Source organism: Talpa occidentalis, unplaced genomic scaffold (genome assembly GCF_014898055.3).
Source record: "Talpa occidentalis isolate TD23 unplaced genomic scaffold, MPIMG_talOcc4v2.1 talOcc4.16, whole genome shotgun sequence".
Taxonomy (NCBI): domain Eukaryota; kingdom Metazoa; phylum Chordata; class Mammalia; order Eulipotyphla; family Talpidae; genus Talpa; species Talpa occidentalis.
In genome coordinates, this window is record NW_023601653.1 from 4,730,002 (window position 1) to 4,736,636 (window position 6,635).

A 6,635-nucleotide genomic window follows, 5' to 3' on the forward strand; every position below is an offset into this window, starting at 1 on the left:
CCAGGAAGTGGCCACCGAGCACTGGATCCGCTGAATCAGGAGATTCTCTGTCTCCTGCGAATCCTAGGAATGTCTCATCTTCTTCCTTCCACCCCCAGCCTACACTCCGGGCCTGGGCCAATGTTTGTAGAACCAAATAGTGAAGAGCCTGGAAGCCCCATTCCTGGAAGGACATTGGGGCAACTGGCAGGGCAGATCAGGGGCCAGGAACTATTGTTTGATTGTTTTTTAAAAAATATTTGTTTGTTTATGCATACAAGAGCTGGGGTACAGGCCAGAGATGCAGGGGGTGAGAGGATTCACCAGAGACAGAGTTGGGAGCAGAACAGGCAGACTGACTGAAACACACTGCTGAGGGGAGCAGCAGGGGAGACAGGAGAGGTCTGCTTCAGCATGTGGGTTGCTCCTTGGCCAGCCGGGGATCGAATTTGTGCTGCAGGAGCTGCGGCTTGCTTCACAGTGCAGTGCTTAACCCCTTGCGCCACCAAGGAGGCCCAAGAATTATTATTTTTGACCACTCGATGGACAGTCACATGGCTGAGGGCCTGGCCTCGTCCCATGGGGCGCTCTGGAAGGCAGAGCCTCCTGACTGGGGCTGGTGCAAGGCATGCTGGGTCTTCGGAAGCCAGCCTGATGGGACGGGCTGAGGTTCTGCTGGACCACGGAGTCTGGCCCAGTGTCAGTGCAAGTGGGGAGTCTGGGCCAGGCTGGGCCGGTTACCGATAACGGGGGCGGCCAATCCCCTCGTGGGCAAGCCCTTCCGAGGAGGATGTGGGTCCTCAGGTGGGCAGGGGGCACGCGGGGCATCAGGGAAGCAGGGCGCTGGAGGCCATCATGGGCTCCCACCCCAGAACTTCCACTCACTAGTCCGTTTCGCAAATGATTGAGTTGTGCCAGAAACTGTTTTCTCCCAAGTGTGGGAAACAAACCCCACAGCAGACTATTCAGCGACGGCGTAGAAAGGGCACTGGTGGGGACGGAACAGGCGCCCAGAGCATCAGCACCTGCCTGGGGCGCGGGGAAGCAGGGCTGGAGCCTGGAGCCTGCGAGCGTGAGGGAGAGTTTGGTGCAAAATGGGAGCAGAAGATGCTGGGCCGAGAGAAGCGTTTGCGAACTCGCTCAGGGAAGTTCTCATCGGGTGACGAGGTAGTGGGGAGCCCAACTCAGCGTCCTCCACAAAAGAGAATTTGTGGGCTCACATAATGCGATGCCCTGACTGGGTTTCCAGTGAGGCTCCCTTCAGCAGCCTGTGCTATAGGCTCCTCGCACACACACCCCTTTATTTTTTCTGTGTTTTTCCATCATTGAAGACCAGAGAACTTCTTAATTAGGCGCTTCCAGCAATTTCTTCCTCGAGGGCCCTGGTCCACCCTGCAGCCCTGCCCGGCAGGGGATGTCCCCCACGGCTGAGCCATTCAGGGCGCTCTCCGGAGCTGGGGTTCAGTCTCACCAACACGCGTGATTAAGAGTTCTGGGAGCAAGAGGTGCCGGGCAGAGCAAATGTGCACCGGGGCAGCGCGCCCCGCGGCATCCTGTGTGCCCAGACTTTAGAAATAGGAGCCCTATTTCTCCCGTGCTGAGTCCACGGCGAGAGAGTGTGAGGGCTGCAGCGGCTGCCCCCATCTTGCAGGCTGGGAAGATGGGACAGCCAGGCCACATGTGAGGCCCCAGTGGCAATGATTGGGGTCATTGTCGATGCGTCATCTCCGGAAGGTCTCAGCCATCTAGGATAGGAGCTTGAAAGCAGGCCGGACTATTGCTGCAAAGGTTGTCAAAGGATGGAGTGGCAGGAAATTGGGGGGTGCCCATGAGCAGTTTTCTTACGGATTGTCCCTTAATTTGTGTGTGATGCTCCCTTGGGATTGGAAGAATGCCTTTTTGGCACCAGACCTGACAGGGGATGCGGGGTCCTGCTCAGATCCTCATCTCAGTGGTGTGTGAAGTTGGGCTCCTGGGGGGTGTGTCACGCCTTCTTAGCAGCCCTCCCGCTGCTGGGCAGAACTGTTTGCGGAGCCCAGCCCAAGTTGTGGAGCTGTAAGCAAATAAATTATTGTTTTATCTACTAAACTTCAGGGCGGTTTGTGTTGTAGCAAAAAATAACCAGTAGGGAAAACTAAAAATAAACACTAGTTAACTTAAGAGTTCATTTCCTGCCATAGAGGAATCTCTGGGAATTCTCCAGAATAGCAGGTGAGGGGTCGCGGGTGCCAGCTGATAGGCAGGCCTACCACTCCTTTGAACGGTACCAGAGGGCCGTGGGTGTCTCGTGCTTTGGGGACACAGGTGGGAACTTCCAGCAGCGGCTCTGGGATGAGGTGCCTTTAGCACTTGGAGATTTTATGCACAGGTCAAGTCCCACCCAGGGGTGCCCACCCCTACCATCCTGGTGGAACTTCACAGTTTTCGATGCATTTCCCTTTATTCCATCTCACCCCTGGGTGCCGCAAGGCTTTTTAGGAGCCACGTCTGTAGACAAGAGACTGGGTCTGGAAACGACTCTGTGTCCCTTCTGCAGTCAGGAAGCCAGTCGATGCCCTGTGTCTTGCTGGAGGCCAGGGCAGGGACGCAGCTGGCCCTGGCGCTCACAGGGCTTAACCCGTTTCCTGGGTGCCAATGACCTCGTGCCAGCCCTCACCTCAGAGCTCTGAGGTTGTGCATAGTGTCTGGGCGCCCCACAGAGGCTGGCCTCTTTCCCAGCCTCCCCCACTGGGCACAGGGCCTGGCTTGGTTGGGAGCTTGGGGGATGTCTGGCCATTAGCAATAGGTAAGGTCTGTAAATGTCAGTGACGATGTCCTTTCCACGCGACTTAAGGGTGGCAAACTTGGTCTTCAGTGGTGAGTGGGTGACCTTCTCCCGCCTCTGAGTCTCTTCCACCCCCCATCTTATGGAGCTCAAGCCCCTCCCCAGCCCCCCACCCAAGGCAGACACCCACCTTCCTGGGCTCTGGGGTATGACTTAAGCCCAGCCACAATGGGCTGACACTCCTCCCATCTCTGGCTACGGTCTCCTCATCCAACATAGAGGTTGCACTGGCACCAGAGCAGAGTTCAAAGTACACATTCCAACCATCTCTGCGACTGGACTCTCTCCTTAGGTCACATGCAGGAAACCCCTCTCCCGGCAGTGTCAGTGACCCGGGGCGGGGGGAGGGGAGAGATGACAATCCTGGAGGCCAAAGTTGTCACGGTCCCCAGGGGGCAGCGGACCCGGCCAACCCTGCTCCCCACAAGTGGCGATGCGAGTGTAGAGCCCAACAGCACTGCAAGGACGCCCACTGCAGCGACGCCTGTCTCCGTGCCGGAGCCCACTGAGAGAACACTCCCCGCTCCAGAGGCACCAGGGCCTTGGCCCAGATGACCAAAGGGGCCACCTTCCACCTCAGGGTGGGGTCGCCCACCCTAGGCCCTATTCACCCTCCTCCCACAGACCCCTGTCCAGCACCTTCCCTTGTAGAGTGGTTTCCACTGCTGAGGGGGAGGATGCTCCCTTAGGTGGGGGAACCTCACCCCTCTGAGAAGGTGCTCTGCTTGTCCCCCCTCTTACCCACCAGGCCTTAGGAAGGCTCGAGGCAGGGCCTCCCCTGGTGGCGCAGGCGGATGTGCGCAGCGCTGTGAAGCTGTCCGCAGCCTCAGCAGCGCCAGTTCGATCCTGGCCAGCTGGTGAGGGTCCCACATGGCGCAGCAGACCTCTCCTGTCTCGCCCGCTGCTCCCCTCAGCAGTGTATTTCAGTCAGTCTGCCTGTTCTGGTCCCCACTCTGTCTCTGGTGGATCCTCTCACCCTCCCGCGCATCTGGCCTGTACCCTGGTTCTTATATAAAATAAACAAATCTTTAAAAAACAAAACAAAACAGAAGGCCCAAGGCAGCGAGGGCATCCTCAGCAAGACCAGAGCCCTCCCCAGAGCACCCCAAAACTGGCCACACACACACCCTTCAGACTTTGTAGCTGTTTTATTAATAATATTATCTTCTCCTTTAAGCATCCCTTTAAGGGTGAAATGAAATCCAACCATTTACAGAGAAAATGATTTCAGAATGTACATATTGATTTCCCTTACAAAAAAAATACTACTACTGTTATTGGTGTCCTCGAACGTTCACCTTCCAGGGCCTGCCCTCTGAGTGGCGAGCCCGTCTCCCCACCCCGACTGTCACCTCTGCCCCCAAAGCTCTCCTACTACTTGTCCCTGGGCCCACCACGGCCCACAGTGGGCTGGGCCCCTTGAGTCCAGGGTCATCGGGTCGCTGGATCCCAGGAAGAGAAATCTGGGGACGGTGACAGGGTCGGGGGGCTCCCGTTCACAGTGTGGCTTCCCTTCATACTGGGGGAGTGGTCCTGAGCTCCCCTGCACCCCAGAATCGCCAGTGGATGATGTGATTATATCTGACACTCTTCAGCCCCTGCTCCTCCCCCCCTCACAGCTGTCCTCCCCCACCCCCCCAGGCCTAGGCCTCCACATGCAGTGGCAGCCACCTGAACCTGACCTGGGTCTGAGCAGGAAGCGGACTGGCAGGTCCCATCTGCCCCCACCCCTTCTTTCCCTGCCCTGAGCTGGTGAGGAGGCTGGAACCCCTGCCAGCCTGGGGGCGTGGGGTGCAGCCCACAGCAGCTGAGGGTGAGGAGGAAGCCCCGGGCTGGGTTCAGGCACAATTCAGCAGCCCCCAGAGTCCCCCTATCCAGGGGTGCGTCGAGGGACAGGAGGGCAGCGGCTGACCTGGAGCTACCGAATAACCTCACCTCTTTCAGACACTTTGAGATCCCAAGAGGGACCAGAGAGAGGGGTTCCCTTGGGGGGTACCCCTAGACAGGAGGGAGAGTGGGGGTGATAGAGCCCCCGCAGCCTGCTTCATGCCTGCCCCCAAAGGCTGCTCCGTGGCCAGCTCCCCCCACCAGGCCTGCTCTGGGCACACACCCACACAAGGCGGTGGTCAGGGGTCGTCTTCTTTCCCTGGCCCATCAGGACGGTCCCATAACCACCGGAGAAAGTCCCTGCTGGAGAAGGATGCAGGGGGAGGGGGGAGGTAGTGAGCGCTCAGTACAGCCTTCGGGTCAGGAGGACTCTCATTCCTTGAACTGAAAGACAGACAGACAGACAGACCCCACGTTCCCCAATTGCCAGGCTCCCCGAGGGCTTTCTGTCCTGTCATTTTGGGGGGAGCTGCAGGAAGTGCGGCCAGAGGCTCCAGGTCCCAGGAAGGGGAGGCCTGGGTCCTGCTCCCAAGTCCACACACAAGCACGTATTTCTAGGAGACACAGACGCGAACAAGCACACACAAGCATGCAGCCATGCCCATAAATACACACGCACACACGACGCGGACCGCTCCTCAGGCAGGCTCTGGGCCGGCGTCCCTGAGGGAGCGGGTTCGCTCACTGCCAGGGCCACCCGCGGGGGGGGGGGGGGGGGGAAGGCAGGCACAGGCTGTCTCTCACAGGGACTTGCGGAGCAATGGGACTTGCTGAAACAGTCGCTGCCACCCTCCCTCCCATCCCCGGGGGCAGAGGTGCCGCTCGCCCCCCCCCCCACTCCGCACCCCCACGCAGCAGCCCAGCGGCTGACTACCTTTCCCAGCCTCCCCTGCAGTGACTTGTGGTCATGTGACGAAGCCCTGGTCAGTGATGGCCACCTCTGACTCCCACCCGAAACAGGAAAGGGGCTGTGACCCCTTGCCTGCCCCTAGGCGTAGCGGGCGCACCCCGATGATGGTGGGCGCTTCGAGAACTGGGAGACGTGCTGCGCCCTAGGCCAGGGCATCGCCTTCTAGGCGGGAAAGTAGAAACTAGCTGGTCCTGCTTAAACCAATGCATCTGGGGGCCTCAGTTACAGCAGCTTAGAACACACTCAAATGAAGACGTCCCCCACCCCATGAGACAAACTGAGAGGAATGAGGTGCCATGCCACCTGCCCGAACATCCCCATGGGCCCAGGGAGCTTGGTGGGCCCTTCCCGCCCCAGCCAGTCCTAAGGAAGGACACAAGGGGCACAGGGGCTGCGGATGCCAACAAGAAGGGGTGATGGGGAGTCCCCACTTTCTGCCACTCCCCCTACCTCGACCCCCAGCTCCAACCTACCAGAGCTGCCCACAGTCTCGCCTCCTGCTCCCGTCCCGTCCTGAGAACTGACCCATCAGGCCTTGGGGGGCTGAGCGGGCAGCCCCCGGGATAGCAGTATAGAAACTAAGTGGGAATGTCAGGCCAGGTTTGGGACCAAAGGGACTCACTCGGCTTCCCCGGTGCCCGTCCATGTCAGCTCAGGAGGGGCGCAGAGCACAGGACCCCCAGCTCCGAGGCGTCCCACGAGCATGTGGAAGGAGCGCTCCCTCCCAGCTGCTTTCCACCCCCTCCCACCCTGGGGTCCCCTTTTCTCCTGAACCCAAATGCAACTATTTACAGAGCCCGGGGGCCTCTTGGCACCCCCCATTCCCACTGCAGGCCCAGAGTGCTGGGACCAACCAGGGGCTTATCCCACACTGCCGCCCTGGGGCGGCCCACAGGCTCCCATCCCCCCCTGGCTGCCCCTGCCACCCCTCGGCCATCATGCAATCTCCGTGGGCACCTCCCCGCCACAACACTCCCGCTGCGGGGAAGGGCCGAGTTCCCCTCTCCAGTCCCGAAGAGGGCACTTTTCAAGCTC